Here is a 25909-nt window from a genome sequence, read left to right as displayed (position 1 = left end):
TGAGGTCCCGAACGTGACGAGGGGTTCCGGAATGGTCCGGAGGTGAAGATCGGTATATTGGACAAAGGGTATTGGAGTCTAAAATTGTTCCGGGGGTACCGGGTGACGACCAGCGTGTCCGAAAGGGGTTTCGGAGGCCCCGGCAAGCGTTGGGGGGCCTTATGGGCCAATGGGGAGGGGGCACATCAGCCCACAAGGGGCTGAGCGCCCCTCCCACCCCATCTCACGTAACCTGGAGAGATGGGGGCGCCTCCCCTAGGGCAGCCACCCCTCCCGGCTTGGGGGGCAAGTTTCCTAGGGGTGGGGGCGCCCAAACCCATCTAGGGTTTCCCCTGTGGCTGCCGCCCCTACCCTAGGGAACCCTAGGGCGCCTCCTCCTCCCCCCTTCCCCCTATATATAGTGAGGGAAAGAGAGGGCAGCCGCACCCTTCCCCTGGCGCAGCCCCTCCCCCTCTCCTACACCTCCTCCTCGTTCGTAGCGCTTGGCGAAGCCCTGCCGAAGAACCACGAGCACCATCACCACCACGTCGTCGTGTTGTCGGAGTTCTCCCTCAACTTCTCCTCTCCCCTTGCTGGATCAAGAAGGAGGAGACGTTCCCGGGCTGTAGGTGTGTTGAACGCGGAGGCGCCGTTGTTCAGCGCTTAGATCGGAATCGACCGCGATCTGAATCGCTGCGTGTACGACTCCACCAACCGCGTTCTTGTAACGCTTCCTCTTGGCGATCTTCAAGGGTATGAAGATGCACTCCCTCTCTCTCGTTGCTAGTATCTCCTAGATTGATCTTGGTGACACGTAGGAATTTTTTGAATTATTGCTACGTTCCCCAACATGTTTTGCCTTCCCACGCTAGTTGATTATTGTTCCCACAAGTTGTTTGATCACAAAATCCCTATGCATAGGAAATGGGTTAGACTTAAATGTGCTAGTCACATTATTTATGATGCACTCTTTATGTTTCAATTCTTATCCTTTATGTGAGCATCATTGAAATCATCATGCCTAGCTAGGGGCGTTAAACGATAGCGCTTGTTGGGAGGCAACCCAATTTTATTTTTGTTCTTTGATTTTTGCTCATGTTTAGTAATAAATAATTCATCTATCCTCTGTTTATATGTGGTTTTATGTTTTAATTAGTGTTTGTGCCAAGTAGAACCTTTGGGAATACTTGGGTGAAGTCTTTGCGATCTTGCTGCAAAAAACAGAAACTTTTGCGCTCACGATATTAGCTTCCATTTTTTACTGGAGAGTGCGTTTAGGTTGATTCTTTTTGCAGATGATTAATAGACAAATTCCTCAGGTCCACCAATTATTTCAGAATTTTTGGAGTGACAGAAGTATTCGAATGATACAGATTACTACATACTGTTCTGTTTTTCACAGATTCTGTTTTCATTGTGTTGTTTGCTTATTTTGATGAATCTATGAGTAGTATCGGAGCGTATGAACCATAGAGAAGTTGGAATACAGTAGATATTACACCAATATGAATTTAGAATGAGTTCACAACAGTACCTAAGTGGTGATTTATTTTCTTATACTAACGGAGCTTACGAGTTTTCTATTAAGTTTTGTGTTGTGAAGTTTTCAAATTTTGGGTAAAGATTCGATGGACTATGGAATAAGGAGTGGCAAGAGCCTAAGCTTGGGGATCCCCAAGGAACCCCAAGGTAATATTCAAGGACAACCAAGAGCCTAAGCTTGGGTATTCCCCGGAAGGCATCCCCTCTTTGGTCTTCATTCATCGGTAACTTTACTTGAGGCTATATTTTTATTCACCACATGATATGTGTTTTGCTTGGAGCGTCATTTTATTTTATTTTGTTTTGCTTGCTGTTTGAATAATATCCCAAAATCTAAAATTCTTAAATGTTAGAGAGTCTTCACATACTTACATAATTATTCAACTACTCATTGATCTTCACTTATATCTTTCGGAGTAGTTTGTCGTTTGCTCTAGTGCTTCACTTATATCCTTTTAGAGCATGGCGGTGGTTTTATTTTGAAGAAATAGATGAACTCTCGTGCTTCACTTATATTATTTTGAGAGTCTTTTAGAACAGCATGGTAATTTTTTTGGTTGTAAAATTAGTCCTAATATGATGGGCATTCAAGATGGGTATAATAAAAACTTTCATATAAAGTGCATTGAATACTATGAGAAGTTTGATTACTTGATGATTGTTTTGAGATATGAAGATGGTGATATTAGAGTCATGCTAGTTGAGTAGTTGTGAATTTGAGAAATACTTGTGTTAAAGTTTGTGATTCCCGTAGCATGCACGTATGGTGAACCGTTATGTGATGAAGTCGGAGCATGATTTATTTATTGATTGTCTTCCTTATGAGTGGCGGTCGGGGACGAGCGATGGTCTTTTCCTACCAATCTATCCCCCTAGGAGCATGCGTTTAGTACTTTGTTCCGATATATAATAGATTTTTGCAATGAGTATGGGAGTTCTTTATGACTAATATTGAGTCCATGGATTATACGCACTCTCACCCTTCCACCATTGCTAGCCTCTCTTGTGCTGCGCAACTTTCACTGGTACCATATCACCCACCATTACCTTCCTCAAAACATCCACCATACCTACCTATTGTGGCATTTCCATAGCCATTTCTAGATATATTGCCATGCAACTTTCCACCGTTCCATTTATTATGACACGCTCCATCATTGTCATATTGTTTTGCATGATCATGTAGTTGACATCGTATTTGTGGCAAAGCCACCATTCATAATTATTTCATACATGTCACTCTTGATTCATTGCACATCCCGGTACACCGCCGGAGGCATTCATATAGAGTCATATTCTGTTCTAAGTATCGAGTTGTAATTCTTGAGTTGTAAGTAAATAGAAGTGTGATGGTCATCATTATTAGAGCATTATCCCATGTGAGGAAAGGATGATGGAGACTATGATTCCCCCACAAGTCGGGATGAGACTCCGGACGAAAAATAATAAAAAAGAGAAAAAAGAGGCCATAAAAAAGAGAAGGCAAAAAAACCAAAAAATGAGAGAAAAAGAGAGAAGGGGCAATGCTACTATCCTTTTACCACACTTATGCTTCAAAGTAGCACCATGATCTTCATGATAGAGAGTCTCCTATGTTGTCACTTTCATATACTAGTGGGAATCTTTCATTATAGAACTTGGCTTGTATATTCCAATGATGGGCTTCCTCAAAATGCCCTAGGTCTTCATGAGCAAGCGAGTTGGATGCACACCCACTTAGTTTCTTTTTGAGCTTTCATACACTTATAGCTCCAGTGCATCCGTTGCATGGCAATCCCTACTCACTCACATTGATATCTATTGATGGGCATCTCCATAGCCCGTTGATACGCCTAGTTGATGTGAGACTATCTTCTCTTTTTTTTCTTCTCCACAACCACCATTCAATTCCACCTATAGTGCTATGTCCATGGCTCACGCTCATGTATTGCGTGAAAGTTGAGAAAGTTTGAGAACATCAAAAGTATGAAACAATTGCTCGGCTTGTCATCGGGGTTGTGCTTGATTTAAATATTTTGTGTGATGAAGATAGAGCATAGCCAGACTATATGATTTTGTAGGGATAGCTTTCTTTGGCCATGTTATTTTGAGAAGACATGATTACTTTATTAGTATGCTTGAAGTATTATTATTTTTATGTCAATATTAAACTTTTGTATTGAATCTTATGGATCTAAACATTCATGCCAGAATAAAGAAAATTACATTGATAAATTATGTTAGGTAGCATTCCACATCAAAAATTCTGTTTTTATCATTTACCTACTCGAGGACAAGCAGGAATTAAGCTTGGGGATGCTTGATATGTCTCCAACGTATCTATAATTTCTTATTGTTCCATGCTATTATATTATACATCTAGGATGTTTTATATGCATACGCTATTTTATATGATTTTTGGGACTAACCTATTAACCTAGAGCCCAGTGCCAGTTCCTGTTTTTCCTTGTTTTTGAGTATCACAGAAAAGGAAAACAAAATGGAGTCCAATTGACCTGAAATTTCACGGAGATTATTTTTGGACCAAAAGAAGCCCACGGAGTATCGGAGATGGGCTAGAAGAGTCCCGAGGCACCCACGAGGGGGCGCCCTACCCCCTGGGCGCGCCCCCTACCTCGTGGCCGCCTCGGATACCCCCTGACTTATTCCCGACGCCAAAACCTCTTATATATATGCAAACTTCCAGAACATAACCTAGATTGGGAGTTCCGCCGCCGCAAGCCTCTATAGCCACTGAAAACCAATATAGACCCATTCCGGCACCCTGCCGGAGGGGGGACTCCCTCTCCGGTGGCCATCTTCATCATCCCGGCGCTCTCCATGATGAGGAGGGAGTAGTTCACCCTCGGGGCTGAGGGTATGTACCAGTAGCTATGTGTTTAATCTCTCTCTCTCTCTCTCATGTTCTTGATTTGGCACGATCTTGATGTATCGTGAGCTTTGCTATTATAGTTGGATATTATGATGTTTCTCCCCCTCTACTCTCTTGTAATGGATTGAGTTTTCCCTTTGAAGTTATCTTATCGGATTGAGTCTTTAAGGATTTGAGAACACTTGATGTATGTCTTGCATGTGCTTATGTGTGGTGACAATGGGATATACACGTGATCCACTTGATGTATGTTTTGGTGATCAACTTGCGAGTTCCGTGACCTCGTGAACTTATGCATAGGGGTTGGCACATGTTTTCGTATTGACTCTCCGGTAGAAACTTTGGGGCACTCTTTGAAGTTCTTTGTGTTGGTTGAATAGATGAGTGTGAGATTGTGTAATGCATATCATATAGTCATACCCACGGATACTTGAGGCGACATTGGAGTATCTAGGTGACATTAGGGTTTTGGTTGATTTGTGTCTTAAGGTGTTATTCTAGTACGAACTCTAGGATAGATCGAACGGAAAGAATAGCTTCATGTTATTTTACTACGGACTCTCGAATAGATCGATCAGAAAGAATAACTTTGAGGTGGTTTCGTACCCTACAATAATCTCTTCATTTGTTCTCCGCTATTAGTGACTTTGGAGTGACTCTTTGTTGCATGTTGAGGGATATTTATATGATCCAATTATGTTATTATTGTTGAGAGAACTTGCACTAGTGAAAGTATGAACCCTAGGCCTTGTTTCCTAGCATTGCAATACCGTTTACGCTCACTTTTACCACTTGTTACCTTGCTGTTTTTTTTTAATTTAAGATTACAAAAACTTATATCTACCATCCATTTTGCACTTGTATCACCATCTCTTCGCCGAACAAGTGCACCTATACAATTTACCATTGTATTGGGTGTGTTGGGGACACAAGAGACTCTTTGCTATTTGCTTGCAGGGTTGTTTGAGAGAGACCATCTTCATTCTATGCCTCCCACGGAGTGATAAACCTTAGGTCATCCACTTGAGGGAAATTTGCTATTGTCCTACAAACCTCTGCACTTGGAGCCCAACAACATCTACAAGAAGAAGGTTGTGTAGTAGACATCAGTGTCCATTCTGGCGGGACGGCGCTGGTGGCCTCTGCGTCTGGGGTCAACGAGCTCGTGGCCTGTTGTTGGGGAACATTTCCAACACCTCGATCTCCTGCGGCCGTGGCGCTGAGGTCGCCTTCGCCACGCACCGGCGTACCGGAGTACAGACCACGGGGGTCGCTCCCACCACCAGCTCGCTGCCGACCTGTGGCGCTAGTGGCATGTCAGGCCGACTGCCATGGGCCTCGATAGTCGGCGCTTGCAGGGGCGCCTCCGCCCCCAAGATAACGACGTCTCCCCCTCCCCTCTCCACGACCGGTTGTTCGTCGTCGGCTCCTCCAATCGGCGCCAGGGTCCTGGCGCCGGCGGCGCGGCGCCTAGAGGGATGATGAGTTGCAGAGCCTGGCCGCGTGCGACCTCTTCTACCTGCGCCTTGGCGGCCGCGTCCGCCTGGGCCTTGGCTGCGGTGTCCGCCTGAGTCTTGGCCATGGCATCGGCTTGGGCCTTGGCCGCCGCATCCGCGTCCGCCTGCACCGCCCTGGTCGCCGTCGCCTTCTGCTGCTCCGCCTCCTCGCGTGCCTCCCACGCGTTCCTCTCCGTCCCCTCTTGGAGGTCGGCAAGCGAGTCCACGCGGCGGGTGTTGGCGGAGCCCTCCGTCGTCCCGATCACGGAAGTAGAGGCGGCCCGTTCAAGATTGAGCGGGGCCCTGTTCAAGTAAGATAAGAAGAAACTCAGAAAATTTACAAGAAAGGTGAAAAGAAAATGCAAGATAAATCAAGCACTTACGCGGACACCGTCGGAGGCTGCTTCGGGGCCCTCTACAACTGGTCGGCCGTTGCGGCGGCCTCCTGTTGTCTAGTCGCAGTGGCCGTGTTCTTCGGCTTCTTCGGCCGGCTGCCGAATAGCAACGAGCCGGCCCTGTTCAAGCAAGATCAGAAGAAACTCAGAAAATTTGCAAGAAAGGCGAAAAGAAAATGCAAGATAAATCAAGCACTTACGCGGACACCATCGGAGGCTGCTTCGGGGCCCTCCGGAACTGGTCCGCCGTTGCGGCGGCCTCCTGTTGTCTAGTCGCAGTGGCCGTGCTCTTCGGCTTCTTCGGCCGGCTGCCGAACAGCAACGAGCCAGCTCGATGCTTCGGCGCGCCGCCTGGTGCAGTCGGCGCGACTTAGGAGCCCGCGCCCGCCTTGCGGCGCCGTGCGGGCGGCGTGGCTCGGCCTCCTCTGTAACGCCCTCGATGCAGCTATATCTCCCACGTGTCGAAGCACGACTTAGAGGCATAACCGCATTGAAAGCAATGTCGCAAGTGAGGTAATCTTCACACAACCCATGTAATACATAAGGGAAAGAGATACATAGTTGGCTTACAATCGCCACTTCACACAATACATGAATTAAAGCATTACATCAACCAGATACAATCAAGGTCCGACTACGGAACCAAAATAAAAGAAGACTACCCCAAATGCTACAGATCCCCGATCGACCCCAACTGGGCTCCACTACTGATCAACTAGAACGAAACAACACAAAGGATAAGATCTTCATCGAGCTCCTCCTGAGCTTGGTTGCGTCATCTGCACGGACTCATCGGCACCTGCAAGCTGGTTTTGGAAGTATCTGTGAGTCACGGGGACTCAGCAATCTCGCACCCTCGCGATCAAGACTATTTAAGCTTATGGGTAAGGTAAAGGTATGAGGTGGAGCTGCAGCAAGCGACTAGCATATATGGTGGCTAACATGCGCAAATGAGAGCGAGAAGAGAAGGCAAAGCACGATCGAGAAACTATGATCAAGAAGTGATCCTAGAACAACCTACGTCAAGCATAACTCCAACACCGTGTTCACTTCTCGGACTCCGCCGGAAAGAGACCATCACGGTTACACACGCCGTTGATGTATTTTAATTAAGGCCAACTTCAGGTTTTCTACAACTGGACGTTAACAAATTCCCATCTTCCCATAACCGCGGGCACGGCTTTCGAAAGTTCAAATCCCTGCAGGGTTGTCCCAACTTAGCCCATCACAAGCTCTCACGGTCAACGAAGGATATTCCTTCTGGCGGGAAGACCCGATCAGACTCGGAATCCCGGTTACAAGACATTTCGACAATGGTAAAACAAGTCCAGCAACACCACCCGAATGTGCCGACAAATCCCGATAGGAGCTGCACATATCTCGTTCTCAGGGCACACTCAGATGAGACATCCTATGAGTAAAACCAACCCTCAAGTTGCCCCGAGGTGGCCCCGCAGTCTACTCGGTCGAACCAACACTCAGGGGAGCACTGGCCCGGGGGGGTTAAAATAATGATGACCCTTGGGAGCGCGACTCCCAAGGGAAAAAGGCTAGGTGGAAAATGTTAAAACCAAGGTTGGGCATTGCTGGAGGAGTTTTATTCAAAGCGAACTGTCAAGGGGTTCCCATTATAACCCAACCGCGTAAGGAACGCAAAATCCGGGAACATAACACCGATATGACGGAAACTAGGGCGGCAAGAGTGAAACAAAACACCAGGCATAAGGCCGAGCCTTCCACCCTTTACCAAGTATATAGATGCATTAATTAAATAAGAGATATTGTGATATCCCAACAAAATATCCATGTTCCAACAAGGAACAAACTCCAATCTTCACCTGCAACTAACAACGCTATAAGAGGGGCTGAGCAAAGCGGTAACATAGCCAGACAATGGTTTGCTAGGACAAGGTGGGTTAGAGGCTTGGTTTAACAATATGGGAGGCATGATAAGCAAGTGGTAGGTATCGCAGCATAGGCATAGCAAAAGAGCGAGCAACTAGCAAGCAAAGATAGAAGTGATTTCGAGGGTATGGTCACCTTGCCTGAAATCCCACAAGGAAGAAGAACGAGTCCATGGAGAAGACAAACGGACATAGACGAACGGGTCCTCACAAACGCACGTTATCGGAACCAACCTGAAGAAGTAAACACTGGAAAGAAGCACACAACATAGTAAACAACCAACACATGAACATGGTATGATATGCGGGATGCGGTATGCGATGCATATGCATGATTTGCAAGGGAATGAATGAACCTGGCCTCAACTTGGGAATCCAAGAGTGTCACTGGAAAGGTGAGATGATTTCGGTTGAAATCGATATAAAGATCACTGGAATCATATGCACGGTTTGGAAATGGCAAGCAAAACAAATATGGCACCGGTCTGCGATAATCAGCAAGTAGTCATCTAAATGCAACAAGATAAATATGCTACAGCACTCAAACATGACAACAAAATACATGGTAGGGATCCACTCATGATGCTTGACAAAAGATGAACACTGAGCTATGGCTAATTTATCCATTAACAGGCTCAAACAAGCATGGCAAAAGTGCAAATGATAACAAGTTTCAGACTTAGTGAAATTAACACAAGTCTGGGATTTATCATCAGGAAGCACACTTTAGAGCATGAAAACTACATGCTACAGGAACATATCATGACAAGGCAAGGCATGGCATGAAGCTACTCAAAGCACTTAACAAAAGTCCCTTAGTGACCTTGAGCCAAAAGGGTTCATAAAATACAATTGCAAGCATGTGAACATGGCAAAAACATAAACAGATTCAGACTTAGAGAAAAACTGGAGCATGCAAAACAGATTAGCGAGTAGGCATGTTTACGAGCTCGATGCACTCACTACAAAGCATGGCATGACAATCTAATCATACACCCATCAAGAAGACATGGCATAGGAGCTAGACATGGCAAGAACAACAACATAGCATGCACGGATCAATAGCAACATCCTCGGCAAAATTGCTAATCATGTCAACAATCTGCCAGGATTCACGAAATAGCAAAAGTAGAGCTCGATTGACTCAAGTTAGGGTGCTCCATAAATGCAAATAAAGACATGGATGGATAGAGCACCACAATGTTAAAAAATCAACCTTACTGATCATCCTCAAAAGGGGCACGGATCACTAGGAAACAACATGAACATATGGCATAACGACAAAATCAGGACAAGGACTTAGTGAAATTCTAAGTCCCTGAAATCAGCAATACCGATTATGCTACTTTGCAAGCTTGTGCTAGTCACCACACATATCACAAAAATACATGGTAAGCACCTCTGTAAATATGGCATGGCATATAACAAAACTCATGTAGAGCTCAGGGTCATAGCATGCACACATTTAACATGGCAAAAATGACAAAATGCCATTTGCTGAAACAGATCTGACAAATTCACCACATAGCCCTCTTCCAAAAGCATTTCGGGCATCAAGATGAGCTCAAATGAAAATGATGCAATGAGATAAAATGATGTACTCGTCGAGACGAACATTTTGATATGCTACACGCATAAATCGGAGTCACGGATGATGAGTTATGATGCGATGAAAATGGGTATATGAATCTAGAAAGTTCGGGGACTTAGTGGATATTTTACCTCCGCGAAAAGTCAAGGCAGGACGGAGCGGTTCCGGGATGGGGTGGGTTTGGGACGAGGGCGCGCGTTTGGTTGGTGGACTTGGTGGATCTGATCCATCTTCTCCGGATCTGACCGGAGAGGAGCTCCGGCGAGGCCGGCGTCGAGGGCGCGGGCGGCAGATCTGGCGAAGGGCAAGGCGGGGCCGAGTGGCGCGACCGGATAGAGGCGAGGCGATGGCCGACCGGCAGAGGAGGCGGCGGGGCCGAGCGGCGCGATGGTGGCGGAGCACGCCGGGGCAGGCGCCGGTGGGCGAGCTCGCCGGCGGGAGGCGCAGCTGCCAACAGGAGGCTGCGGAGATGGCGGGGCAGCAGCTCAGGCAGAGGAGCAAAGGGCGGCGACATGCAGGCTCGGCGGCGCGGATCTGGCCCGGGGCGGCTCGGGCGGGCCGGCCGCGAGCTCCGCGGGCCCGGCCGCGCGAGAGGAGAGTGAGAGGGTGGCGGGAGGTGAGGTGGCGGCGTCCGGTTGGTTGACGGCGGCGGCGGGGTGATGTGGCGCGACGCCACTGGCCGGAGCGAGGTGGAGGGCGGACATGTCCGTTGGTAGAAGAAACGTCCGGGCGCGAGGTGGAAGAGGACTAGGGTTTGTACCACGAATTTTGGGGAGGGAATCACATGTTTATAGGTAGAGGGAGCTAGGAAGCTCCAAATGAGGTGTGGTTTGCGGCCACGCGATCGTGATCGAACGACCGAGAGGATGGAGGAGGTTTAAGTGGGTTTTGGGCCACTTTGGAGGGGTGTTGGGCTGCAACACACACGAGGCCTTTTCGGTCCCTCGGTTAACCGTTGGAGTATCAAACGAAGTCCAAATGGCACAAAACTTGACAGGCGGTCTACCGGTAGTAAATCAAGGCCGCATGACAAGTCTCGGTCCAATCCGAAAACGTTTAACACCCGCACACGAAAAGAGGTAGAAAGGGACACCGGATGACATAGGAGCGCCGGATTGCAAAACGGACAACGGGGAAAATGCTCGGATGCATGAGATGAACATGTATGCAAATGAAATGCACATGATGACATGATATGCAATGCATGACACGCAAGCAAAGACAAGGCAAACAACAACGAATAACTGGAAGACACCTGGCACAACGGTCTCGGGGCGTTACATCCTCCTCATCGTCATCCGGCCAATCCTCGACATCGCCTCCTCCGGAGCCGCCTGCTACGCCTCCGCCACCTATGGCATCGTCTTCTTCCAGGGCAGCCGCCCCCAAGTCGGGGTCATCCGCGTCACTCACTGCCCGGTCCGGCAGGTACTCGTGGCCCTGCTCCAGGGCGTCGGCTGCCAACTAGGTTGTGAAGATATGCATCGTGACCGACTGATCAGGCGGCAAAGTAGAACCCGGCAAATAAAGAGAGAAAAAAGAGTTAAGGACTCACCGCGGGCGGTGGGTGTGCGTGGGAGTACGGGCGCTTGCCGAACTGCCGCTCCGCCTCCGAGAGTTTGCAGTTCGAGATGTGGTTCACCAGCCAGGCCACCTCCATGTCCGGCATCTCCTTGGTGCACATCTGGCATGAGTCTCGATGCCCGCTCATCTGGCTGATCATGTGAGCCCAGGATTAAAGAGGGAGCACTCGGCGTGCCACAAAGGTGGTTGGTAGGTGCGAGGCCTTGAGGCCCTCCGACTTCGTCATCACCTTAAGTCGGGTGAGGGCGGCGGAGGAGGCGGCCGACAACGTCTTCGGTCGGAATGTCCAGTTGGTGCGGGCTTAGTCAGCAGGCCGGCTGTATAAGCCGGCAGGTTGACGAACTCCAGCGTCGGGTGGACATTTTTTACGTAGAAGTAAGATTTTTGCCACAACTTGACCGACTGTGTCAAGCTGATGGCTGGGAAGCAGTTCCCGGCACCCGGACGTCGCACCACGATGAAGGCTCTACACTGAGCCACCTCCTTGGTGGCGGTGCCGAGCTTGGTGTAGAAGAACTCCCCCAGAGCTCGAGGGTGGGGAGAACGCCGAGGTAACCTTCGCAGGGCGTAACAAAGGCGGACAGCAGCACCACCGTGTTCGGTGTGAGGTGGTGCGGCTGGAGTTGATAGAATTGGAGGAAGGAGCGGAAGAAACTGCTCGCCGGCAGGCCGAGGCCGCGAAGGAAATGCGACTGGAAGACGACGCGTTTGCCGTCCTCCGGCGCTGGCGAGATCTCCGTCTCGTGAGGAACGCGTACCCGTACATAGTTCTCGTCGGGCAGCAGCCGCGTCTGGCGGAGGAAAGCGAGGTGATCCTCATGGACGTTGGAGCCGTCCCACGCGTCGGCCCGCTCGCGCACCATGAAAGCTTGAGCCCGACGGAGGCGTGGCGCGGCGACGAACGCGCAAGCCCACAGTGGAGCAGCAACGCTGCAGGGAGAAGAAGCTCAACGACGATGGGCTGCGGCAGCACTTCGGCGAGAGGCGGGAGTGCTGCGGCAGCAAAGAGAAGAAGAAGAAAGGAGAAGGGAGAGGAGGGCGCGCGTGCATCTGCCGCCCCCTCCTCCCCCTACTTATAGCCCCACGCGGCGGAGCCGAGAAGGCGTGAACGTGGGGGCGTGGGATTAACTGCGCCCACTCCCCCCATGATCCCACGATTGCCGTGCCAATAAAGGCGTGTGTTAACTGCCGCGGGAGCCCAACCGCTCGCCTCGGCCGCAGCGGATCCACGCGCATGCAGAGGCACTCTAGTGGTGGGCACTGGCCTGCGGCGATGTCCTGTCGCGAGCGTGGGCTGGCAGGCTGGCCCAGCCTACTGGCGCCATGTGGTGGGCAAGCAACGGGCGGCAGGCCAACCATCCGGCTGGCGAGCCATCCGACTCATTGCGAACGTTTCGAATTCACCAGGCGGCCTGCTTGAATACGACCGACTCCTAAACTGTCGGCACTTCAGAAGACAGGACGAAGCAATACTTTCAGACCACTCGGAGTAGGAAGCTGTTGGGTGCTACCTCTTGAGCACTGCGTTGATTTTCCCTTGAAGAGGAAAGGGTGATGCAGTAAAGTAGCGTAAGTATTTCCCTCAGTTTTTGAGAACCAAGGTGTCAATCCAGTAGGAGATCATGCTCGAGTCCCACGCACCTACACAAACAAATAAGAACCTCGCAACCAACGCGATAAAGGGGTTGTCAATCCCTTCACGGTCACTTACGAGAGTGAGATCTGATAGATATGATAAGATAATATTTTTGGTATTTTATGATAAAGAGAAATAAATATGCAAAGTAAAATAAACGACAAAGGAAATAACTAAGTATTGGAAGATTAATATGATGGAAGATAGACCCAGGGGCCATAGGTTTCACTAGTGGCTTCTCTCAAGAGCATAAGTATTACGGTGGGTAAACGAATTACTGTCGAGCAATTGATAGAATTGAGCATAGTTATGAGAATATCTAGGTGTGATCATGTATATAGACATCACGTCCGAGACAAGTAGACCGAAACGATTCTGCATCTACTACTATTACTCCACACATCGACCGCCATCCAGCATGCATCTAGAGTATTATGTTCATAAGAACAGAGTAATGCTTTAAGGAAGATGACATGATGTAGAGGGATAAACTCATGCAATATGATATAAACCCCATCTTTTTATCCTCGATGGCAACAATACAATACGTGTCGGTTCCCTTTCTGTCACTGGGATCGAACACCGCAAGATTGAACCCAAAGCTAAGCACTTCTCCCATTGCAAGAAAGATCAATCTAGTAGGCCAAACCAAACTGATAATTCGAAGAGACTTGCAAAGATAAACCAATCATACATAAAAGAATTCAAAGGAGAATTAAATATTGTTCATAGATAATCTGGATCATAAACCCACAATTCATCGGATCTCGACAAACACATCGCAAAAGAAGATTACATCGAATAGATCTCCAAGAAGATCGAGGAGAACTTTGTATTGAGATCCAAAGAGAGAGAAGAAGCCATCTAGCTAATAACTATGGACCCGTAGGTCTGAAGTAAACTACTCACACATCATCGGAGAGGCCATGGAGTTGATGTAGAGGCCCTCCGTGATCAATGCCCCCTCTGGTGGAGCTCCGGAAAAGGCCCCAAGATGGGATCTCTCGGGTACAGAAGGTTGCGGCGGTGGAATTAGGTTTTCGTGGTGCTCCTGGATGTTTGGGGGGTACGTGGACTTATATAGGAGGAAGAAGTACGTCGGTGGAGCAACGGGGGGGCACGAGAGTGGAGGGCGCGCCTAGGGGGGTAGGCGCGCCCCTTGCCTCGTGGCCTCCTCCGTTGTTTCTTGATGCCCACTCCAAGTCTCCTGGATCATGTTTGTTGAGAAAATCATGTTCCCGAAGGTTTCATTCCATTTGGACTCCGTTTGGACTCCGTTTGATATTCCTTTTCTTCGAAACCCTAAAATAGGCAAAAAAAACAGCAATTTGGGCTGGGCCTCCGATTAGTACTTTAGTCCCAAAAATGATATAAAAGTGTAAAATAAAGCCCATTAACATCCAAAATAGATAATATAATAGCATGGAGCAATCAAAAATTATAGATACGTTGGAGACGTATCAAGCATCCCCAAGCTTAATTCCTGCTCGTCCTCGAGTAGGTAAATGATAAAAGAAGAATTTTTTATGTGGAATGCTTCCTAACATATTTCTCATATGTAATTTTTCTTTATTGTGGCATGAATGTTCAGATCCATAAGATTCAAGACAAAAGTTTAATATTGACATAGAAATAATAATAATACTTCAAGCATACTAACTAAGCAATTATGTCTTCTCAAAATAACATGGCAAAAGAAAGTTATCCCTACAAAATCATATAGTCTGGCTATGCTCTATCTTCACCACACAAAATATTTAAATCATGCACAACCCCGAAGACAAGCCAAGCAATTGTTTCATACTTTTGATGTTCTCAAACTTTTTCAATCTTCACGCAATACATGAGCGTGAGCCATGGATATAGCACTATATGGTGGAATAGAATGGTGGTTGTGGAGAAGACAAAAAAAGAGAAGATAGTCTCACATCAACTAGGCATATCAACGGGCTATGGAGATGCCCATTAATAGATATTAATGTGAGTGAGTAGGGATTGCCATGCAACGGATGCACTAGAGCTATAAGTGTATGAAAGCTCAACAAAAGAAACTAAGTGGGTGTGCATCCAACTTGCTTGCTCATGAAAACCTAGGGCAATTTGAGGAAGCCCATCATTGGAATATACAAGCCAAGTTCTATAATGAAAATTTTCCACTAGTATATGAAAGTGATATCATAGGAGACTCTCTATCATGAAGATCATGGTGCTACTTTGAAGCACAAGTGTGGAAAAGGATAGTAGCATTGTCCCTTCTCTCTTTTTCTCTCATTTTATTTTTTTCTTTGGGCCTTCTTTTTTTTGGCCTGTTCTCTCTTTTTTAATTTTATTTTTCATCCGGAGTCTCATCCCGACTTGTGGGGGAATCATAGTCTCCATCATCCTTTCCTCACGAGGACAATGCTCTAATAATGATGATCATCACACTTTAATTACTTACAACTCAAAAAATTACAACTCGATACTTAGAACAGGATATGACTCTATGTGAATGCCTCCGGCGGTGTACCGGGATGTGCAATGATGCATGAGTGACATGTATGAAAATTATGAATGGTGGCTTTGCCACAAATACGATGTCAACTACATGATCATGCAAGCAATATGACAATGATGAAGCGTGTCATAATAACGGAACGATGGAAAGTTGCATGGCAATATATCTCGGAATGGCTATGGAAATGCCATAATAGGTAGGTATGGTTTTGAGGAAGGTATATGGTGGGTTTATGGTACCGGCGAAAGTTGCGCGATACTAGAGAGGCTAGCAATGGTGGAAGGGTGAGAGTGCGTATAATCCATGGACTCAGCATTAGTCATAAAGAAATCATATACTTATTGCAAAAATCTACAAGTTTTCAAAGCAAAGTATTACGCGCATGCTCCTAGGGGATAGATTGGTAGGAAAAGACCATCGCTCGTCCCCGACCGCCACTCATAAGGATGACAATCAATAAATAAATAAATAATGCTCTGACTTCATCACATAACGGTTCACCATACGTGCATGCTACAGGAATCACAAACTTTAACACAAGTATTTCTCAAATTCACAACTACTCAACTAGGATGACTCTAATATCACCATCTCCATATCTCAAAACAATTATCAAGTATCAAACTTCTCATAGTATTCAATGCACTTGTATGAAAGTTTTTATTATTGCCATGTTGTTCTAAAGGAATCTCAAAATAATATAAGCAAATCATGAGAGAACAATAGTTTCTGTAAAACAAAACCACTGTCGTGCTCTAAAAGATATAAGTGAAGCACTAGAGCAAAAACTATATAGCTCAAAAGATATAAGTGAGGCACATAGAGTATTCTAATAAATTTCAAATCATGTGAGTCTCTCTCAAAAGGTGTGTACAGCAAGGATGATTGTGGTAAACTAAAAAGCAAAGACTCAAATCATACAAAACGTGCCAAGCAAAACACATATCATGTGGTGAATAAAAATATAGCTCCAAGTAAAGTTACCGATAGACGAAGACGAAAGAGGGGATGCCTTCCGGGGCATCCCCAAGCTTAGGCTTTTTGGTGTCCTTGAATTTTACCTTGGGGTGCCATGGGCATCCCCAATCTTAGTCTCTTTCCGCTCCTTGTTCCATAATCCATCAAGTCTTTACCCAAAACTTGAAAACTTGAAAACTTCACAACACAAAACTCAAAATAGAAAATCTTGTGAGCTCCGTTAGCGAAAGAAAACAAAACACCACTTCAAGGTACTGTAATGAACTCATTCTTGATTTATATTGGTGTTAAACCTACTATATTCCAACTTCTCTACGGTTTATAAACTCTTTTACTAGCCATAGATTCATCAAAATAAGCAAACAACACACGAAAAATAGAATCTGTCAAAAACAGAACAGTCTGTAGTAATATGTAGCTAAAGGAAACTTATGGAACCCCCAAAATTCTGAAATAAATTGCTGGACGCGAGGAATTTATCTATTAATCATCTGCAAAAAGAATTAACTAAATAGCACTATCCAGATAAAAATGGCAGCCATTCTTGTGAGCGCTAATGTTTCTGTTTTTTACAGCAAGATCAAAAAGACTTTTCCCAAGTCTTCCCAACGGTTCTACTTGGCACAAACACTAATTAAACACAAAAAACACAACCAAAATAGAGGCTAGATAAATTATTTATTACTAAATAGGAGAAAAAAGCAAGGAATAAAAAATAAAATTGGGTTGCCTCCCAACAAGCGCTATCGTTTAACGCCCCTAGCTAGGCATAAAAGCAAGGATAGATCTAGGTATTGCCATCTTTGGTAGGCAATCCATAAGTGGCTCTCATAATAGATTCATATGGTAATTTAAATTTCTTTCTAGGGAAGTGTTCCATGCTTTTCCTTAATGGAAATTGTAATCTAATATTCCCTTCCTTCATATCAATAATTGCACCAATCTTTCTAAGGAGAGGTCTACCAAGAATAATAGGACATGAAGGATTGCAATCTATGTCAAGAAAAATGAAATCTACAGGCACATAGTTCCTACTTGCAACAATAAGAACATCATTAATTCTTCCAATAGGTTTCTTAATAGTGGAATCCGCAAGGTGCAAGTTTAAAGAACAATCATCAAAATCACGGAAACCTAACAAATCACACAAAGTTTTTGAAATCGTGGAGACACTAGCACCCAAATCACACAAAGCATAGCATTCATGATCTTTAATTTTATTTTTTTTGTAGGTTCCCACTTATCATAAAGTTTTCTAGGGATAGAAACTTCCAAATCAAGTTTTTCTTCATAAGATTGCATCAAAGCATCAACGATATGTTTAGTAAAAGCTTTATTTTGACTATAAGCATGAGGAGAATTTAGCACGGATTGCAACAAGGAAATACAGTCTATCAAAGAGCAACTATCATAATTGAATTCCTTGAAATCCAAAATGGTGGGTTCATCGATATTTAATGTTTTAATCTCTTCAATCCCACTTTTAACAATTTTTGCATCAAGATCTAAAGACTCCGAATTTTTGGAACGCCTTCTAGGTAAAGGTGGCTCATCTTCAAGCCCATTATTATAAAGATTCATATTGCAAAACAAAGATTTAATAGGGGACACATCAATAACTTTCAGATCTTCATCCTTATTATCATGAAAACTAGAAGAACACGTTTTCACAAAGCAATCTTTCTTAGCACGCATCCTAGTGGTTCTTTATTTGCACTAATCAATGGGAATTCTCATGGCTTTGAGACTCATTGATATCATGCTTAGGTGGAATAGATCTAAGTTTCAAAGAATCAACATCAAGAGAAATTATATCAACGTTCCTAGCCAACTCATCAATCTTAAGCAATTTTTCTTCAATCAAAGCATTGAAACTCTTTTGCGAACTAATAAATTCTTTAATATTATATTCAAAATCAGAGGGCATCTTATTAAAATTTCCATAATAATTGTTGTAGGAATTACCATAATTATTAGAGGAATTACTAGGAAATGGCCTAGAATTAAAATTACCTCTATACGCGTTATTACCAAAATTGTTCCTACCAGCAAAATTCACATCCATAGATTCATTATTATTCTCAATCAAAGTAGACGAAGGCATATCATTAGGATCAGTGGGAGCACTCTTATTAGCAAACAATTGCATAAGTTCATCCATCTTTCCACTCAAAACATTGATCTCTTCAATTGCATGCACTTTTTTACTAGTAGATCTTTCAGTGTGCCATTGAGAATAATTAACCATAATATTATCTAGGAGTTTGGTAGCTTCTCCTAAAGTGATTTCCATAAAAGTGCCTCCCGCGGCCGAATCTAAAAGATTTCAAGAAGCAAAATTCAATCCAGCATAAAAAGTCTGTATAATCATCCATAAATTCAAACCATGCGATGGGCAATTACGTATCATTGATTTCATCCTCTCCCAAGATTGTGCAACATGTTCATGATCAAGTTGCTTAAAATTCATAATATCGTTTCTAAGAGAGATGATCTTAGCGGGAGGAAAACACTTAGAGATAAAATCATCTTTGCACTTATTCCATGAATCAATACTATTTTTAGGAAAAGACGAAAACCAAGCTTTAGCACGATCTCTAAGCGAAAACGGAAATAACTTAAGTTTAACAATATCATTGTCCACATATTTCTTCTTTTGCATATCACACAAATCAACAAAGTTGTTTAGATGGGTAGCGGCATCTTCACTAGGAAGGCCAGAAAACGGATCTTTCATGACAAGATTAAGCAAAGCAGTATTAATTTCACAAGATTTAGCATTGATAATAGGAGCAATCGGAGTGCTAATAAAATCATTATTGTTGATATTGGCAAAGTCACACAATTTAGTATTATCTTGAGCCATCGCGACAAGTAAGCAATCCAACACACGAGCAAACAAGAAACGGGCAAAAAGGCAAATAGAAAAAGAGAAGGGGAACGGAAAGAGAGGGAGAGAGGAAAAGAGGGTGAATAAAACGGCAAGGGTGAAGTCGGGGAGAGGAAAACAAGAGGTAAATGGCAACTAATGTAATGCGAGGGATAAGAGTTTGTGATGGGTACTTGGTATGTCTTGACTTGGCGTAGATCTCCCCGGCAACGGCGCCAGAAATGGCTCGTTGTCAGGAGTCAAATCTTGACTTGACTTGGCGCGAATCTCCCCGGCAACGGCGCCAAAAATCCTTCTTGCTACCTCTTGAGCACTGCGTTGGTTTTCCCTTGAAGAGGAAAGGGTGATGTAGTAAAGTAGCGCAAGTATTTCCCTCGGTTTTTGAGAACCAAGGTATCAATCCAGTAGGAGTTCACGCTCGAGTCCCACGCACCTACACAAACAAATAAGAACCTCGCAACCAACGCGATAAAGGGGTTGTCAATCCCTTCACGGTCACTTACGAGAGTGAGATCTGATAGATATGATAAGATAATATTTTTGGTATTTTTATGATAAAGAGAAATAAAGATGCAAAGTAAAATAAACGGCAAAGGAAATAACTAAGTATTGGAAGATTAATATGATGGAAGATAGACCCGGGGGCCATAGGTTTCACTAATGGCTTCTCTCAAGAGCATAAGTATTACGGTTGGTAAATGAATTACTATCGAGCTATTGATAGAATTGAGCATAGTTGTGAGAATATCTAGGTATGATCATGTATATAGGCATCACATCCAAGACAAGTAGACCGAAACGATTCTGCATCTACAACTATTACTCCACACATCGACCGCCATCCAGCATGCATCTAGAGTATTAAGTTCATAAGAACAGAGTACTACTTTAAGGAAGATGACATGATCTAGAGGGATAAACTCATGCAATATGATATAAACCCCATATTTTTATCCTCGATGGCAACAATACAATACGTGTCGGTTCCCTTTCTGTCACTGGGATCGAACACCGCAAGATTGAACCCAAAGCTAAGCACTTCTCCCATTGCAAGAAAGATCAATCTAGTAGGCCAAACCAAACTGATAATTCGAAGAGACTTGCAAAGATAAACCAATCATACATAAAAGAATTCAGAGGAGAATTAAATATTGTTCATAGATAATCTGGATCATAAACCCACAATTCATCGGATCTCGACAAACACGCCACAAAAGAAGATTACATCGAATAGATCTCCAAGAAGATCGAGGAGAACTTTGTATTGAGATCCAAAGAGAGAGAAGAAGCCATCTAGCTAATAACTATGGACCCGTAGGTCTGAAGTAAACTACTCACACATCACCGGAGAGGCCATGGGGTTGATGTAGAGGCCCTCCGTGATCAATGCCCCCTCCGGTGGAGCTCCGGAAAAGGCCCCAAGATGGGATCTCTCGGGTACAGAAGGTTGCGATGGTGGAATTAGGTTTTTGTGGTGCTCCTGGATGTTTGGGGGGTACGTGGACTTATATAGGAGGAAGAAGTACGTCGGTGGAGAAATGGGGGCCCACGAGAGTGGAGGGCGCGCCTAGGGGAGTAGGCGCCCCCTGCCTCGTGGCCTCCTCCGTTGTTTCTTGACGCCCACTCCAAGTCTCCTGGATCACGTTTGTTGAGAAAATCACGTTCCCGAAGGTTTCATTCCGTTTGGACTCCGTTTGATATTCCTTTTCTTCGAAACCCTAAAATAGGCAAAAAAACAGCAATTTGGGTTGGGCCTCCGATTCATAGCTTAGTCCCAAAAATGATATAGAAGTGTAAAATAAAGCCCATTAACATCCAAAATAGGTAATATAAAAGCATGGAGCAATCAAAAATTATAGATACGTTGGAGACGTATCACTGGGGCTCCTCGCCCTTTCAGCCTTGGCGCCCCACCAGCTTTGGGGACTACTGTCGGAGTAAATGACCACAGGTAGCCACATTGGCCCCCTAGGTATTCCAAGACATCAGGGCTAGCTGCACCCCTCAAAGCACCTATGATAAGCATCCACCTTCTAGGGGCCGGCTGGTCCAGACGGCCGGCTGCTAGAAGGCGGCGGAGCCCAGAAGACGGCCACGAGGTGGGCCGACTCCTGGTAGGCGGCCTCCTGAGAGGCCGACTCCTGGTAGGCGGCCTCCTGAGAGGCCGACTCCAAGCAGGCGGCTGCTACCTCTTGAGCACTACGTTGGTTTTCCCCGAAGAGGTAGGGATGATGCAGCAAAGTAGCGTAAGTATTTCCCTCAGTTTTTGAGAACCAAGGTATCAATCCAGTAGGAGGCTACGCGCGAGTCCCCCGTACCTACACAAAACAAATAAATCCTCACAACCAACGCAAATAGGGGTTGTCAGTCCCTATAAGGCCACTTACGAGAGTGAGATCTGATAGATATGATAAGATAATATTTTTGGTATTTTTATGATAAAAGATGCAAAGTAAAAAAAGGCAAAGTAAATAGCAAAGGAAATAACTAAGTAGTAGGAGATTAATATGATGAAGATAGACCCGGGGGCCATAGATTTCACTAGTGGCTTCTCTCAAGAGCATAAGTATTCTACGGTGGGTGAACAAATTACTGTTGAGCAATTGACAGAATTGAGCATAGTTATGAGAATATCTAGGTATGATCATGTATATAGGCATCACGTCTGAGACAAGTAGACCGACTCCTCCCTGCATCTACTACTATTACTCCACTCATTGACCGCTATCCAGCATGCATCTAGAGTATTAAGTTAAAAACAGAGTAACGCCTTAAGCAAGATGACATGATGTAGAGGGATAGACTCATGCAATATGAAGAAAACCCCATCTTGTTATCCTCGATGGCAACAATACAATACATGCCTTGCTGCCCTTACTGTCATCGGGAAAGGACACCGCAAGATTGAACCCAAAGCTAAGCACTTCTCCCATTGCAAGAAAGATCAATCTAGTAGGCCAAACCAAACTGATAATTTGAAGAGACTTGCAAAGATAACCAATCATACATAAAAGAATTCAGAGAAGATTCAAATATTATTCATAGATAGACTTGATCATAAACCCACAATTCATCGATCACAACAAACACACTGCAAAAAGAAGATTACATCGAATGGTTCTCCACAAGAGAGGGGGAGAACATTGTATTGAGATCCAAAAACAGAGAAGAAGCCATCTAGCTACTAACTATGGACCCGTAGGTCTGGGGTAAACTACTCACACTTCATCGGAGGGGCTATGGTGTTGATGTAGAAGCCCTCCGTGATCGATGCCCCCTCCGCGGAGCTCCGGAACAGGCCCCAAGATGGGATCTCGTGGATACAGAAAGTTGCAGCGGTGGAATTAGGTTTTTGGCTCCGTATCTGATCGTTTGGGGGTACGTGGATGTATATGGGAGGAAGGAGTACGTCGGTGGAGCAACAGGGGGCCCACGATGGTGGAGGGCGCGCCTGGTAGGGGTGGGCACGCCCCCCTACCTCGTGGCCTCCTGTTTCCTTTCTTGACGTAGGGTCCAAGTCTCTCTAGTTTTATTCGTTGAGAAAATCATGTTCCTGAAGGTTTCATTCCGTTTGGACTCCGTCTGATATTCCTTTTCTTCGAAACCCTAAAACAGGAAAAAACAGCAATTCTGGGTTGGGCCTCAGGTAAATAGGTTAGTCCCAAAAATAATGTAAAAGTGGATAATAAAGCCCAATAATGTCCAAAATAGTAGATAATATAGCATGGAGCAATCAAAAATTATAGATACGTTGGAGACATATCAAGCATCCCCAAGTTTAATTCCTGCTCGTCCTCGAGTAGCTAAATGATAAAAATAGAATTTTTGATGCGGAGTGCTACTTGGCATAATTTTAATGTAATTCTTCTTAATTATGGTATGAATATTCAGATCCGAAAGATTCAAGACAAAAGTTCATATTGACATAAAAAATAATAATACTTCAAGCATACTAACAAAGCAATTATGTCTTCTCAAAATAACATGGCTAAAGAAAGTTATCCCTACAAAATCATATAGTCTGGCTATGCTCTATCTTCACCACACAAAATATTTAAATCATGCACAACCCCGATGACAAGCCAAGCAATTGTTTCATACTTTTGACATTCTCTAACTTTTTCAATCTTCACGCAATACATGAGCGTGAGCCATGGATATAGCACTATAGGTGAAATAGAGTGGTGGTTGTGGAGAAGACAAAAAGGGAATATAGTCTCACATCAACTAGGCGTGTCAACAGGCTATGGAGATGCCCATCAATAGATATCAATGTGAGTGAGTAGGGATTGCCATGAAACGGATGCACTAGAGCTATAAGTATATGAAAGCTCAAAAAGAAACTAAGTGGGTGTGCGTCCAACTTGCTTGCTCATGAAGACCTAGGGCATTTTGAGGAAGCCCATCATTGGAATATACAAGCCAAGTTCTATAATGAAAGATTCTCACTAGTATATGAAAGTGATAACATGAGAGACTCTCTACTATGAAGATCATGGTGCTACTTTGAAGCACAAGTGTGGTTAAAGGATAGTAACATTGTCCCTTCTCTCTTTTTGTCTCATATTTTTTTATTTGGGCCTTTTCTCTTTTTAATGGCCTCTTTTCTTTCTCCCTTTTTTTATTTGGGCTTCTTTGGCCTCTTTTATTTATTTTTCGTCTGGAGTCTCATCCCGACTTGTGGGGGAATCATAGTCTCCATCATCCTTTCCTCACTGACAATGCTCTAATAATGATGATCATCACACTTTTATTTTTCTTAAAGCTCAATACTTAGAACAAAATATGACTCTATATGAATGCCTCCGGCGGTGTACCGGGATATGCAATATGACAATGATGGAGTGTGTTATAATAAACGGAACGGTGGAAAGTTGCATGGCAATATATCTCGGAATGGCTATGGAAATGCCATAATAGGTAGGCATGGTGGATGTTTTGAGGAAGGTATATGGTGGGTGTATGATACTGGCGAAAGGTGCGCGGTATTAGAGAGGCTAGCAAAGGTGGAAGGGTGAGAGTGCATATAATCCATGGACTCAACATTAGTCATAAAGAACTCATATACTTATTGCAAAAATCTACAAGTTATCAAAGCAAAGTATTACGCACATGCTCCTAGGGGGATAGATTGGTAGGAAAAGACCATCGCTCGTCCCCGACCGCCACTCATAAGAAAGACAATCAATAAATAAATCATGCTCCGACTTCATCACATAATGGTTCACCATACGTGCATGCTATGGGAATCACAAGCTTCAACACAAGTATTTCTCAAATTCACAACTACTCAACTAGCATGACTTTAATATCACCATCTTTATATCTCAAAACAATTATCAAGTATCAAACTTATCATAGTATTCAACACACTCATAAGAAAGTTTTATTATTAATCTTGTATACCAAGCATACTAGGATTTTAAGCAAATTACCATGCTATTAAGACTCTCAAAATAATCTAAGTGAAGCATGAGATATCAATAGTTTCTATAAAAAAATCCACCACCATGCTCTAAAAGATATAAGTGAAGTACTAGAGCAAAATTATATAACTCAGAAGATATAAGCGAAGCACATAGAGTATTCTAACAAATTCCAAATCATGTATGGCTCTCTCAAAAGGTGTGTACAGCAAGGATGATTGTGTTAAACTAACAAGCAAAGACTCAAATCATACAAGACGCTCCAAGCAAAACATGTATCATGTGGTAAATAAAAATATAGCTCCAAGTAAAGTTACCGATAGAAGTAGACGAAAGAGGGGATGCCTTCCGGGGCATCCCCGAGCTTTGGCTTTTAGGTGTCCTTAGATTATCTTGGGGGTGCCATGGGCATCCCAAATCTTAGGCTCTTGCTACTCTTTGTTCCATAATCCATCAAATCTTTACCCAATACTTGAAAACTTCACAACACAAAACTTAAAGTAGAAAATCTCGTGAGCTCCGTTAGCGAAAGAAAACAAAAGACCACTTCAAGGTACTGTAATGAACTCATTATTTATTTATATCGGTGTTATACCTACTGTATTCCAACTTCTCTATGGTTTATAAACTATTTTACTAGCCATAGATTCATCAAAATAAGCAAACAACACACGAAAAACAGAATCTGTCAAAAACAGAACAGTCTGTAGTAATCTGTAGCTACCGCAAGATATGGAGCCCCAAAAATTATAAAATAAATTTCTGAACGTGAGTAATTTATCTATTAATCATCTGCAAAAATAATTAACTAAATATCACTTTCCAAATAAAAATGACAGCAGTTCTCGTGAGCGCTAAAGTGTCTGTTTTTTACAGCAAGTTCAAGAAGACTTTCCCCAAGTCTTCCCAACGGTTCTACTTGGCACAAACACTAAATAAACACAAAAAACACAACCAAAACAGAGGCTAGATAAATTATTTATTACTAAACAGGATCAAAAAGCAAGGAATACAAATAAAATTGGGTTGCCTCCCAACAAGCGCTATCGTTTAACGCCCCTAGCTAGGCATAACAAGCAAGAATAGATCTAGGTATTGCCATCTTTGGTAGGCAATCCA

The sequence above is a fragment of the Triticum urartu genome, chromosome 7A (genome assembly GCF_056163025.1).
Source record: "Triticum urartu cultivar PI428250 chromosome 7A, HENAU_Tu73, whole genome shotgun sequence".
In the NCBI taxonomy this organism is placed as follows: domain Eukaryota; kingdom Viridiplantae; phylum Streptophyta; class Magnoliopsida; order Poales; family Poaceae; genus Triticum; species Triticum urartu.
Note: the sequence above shows the minus strand (reverse complement) of the source record.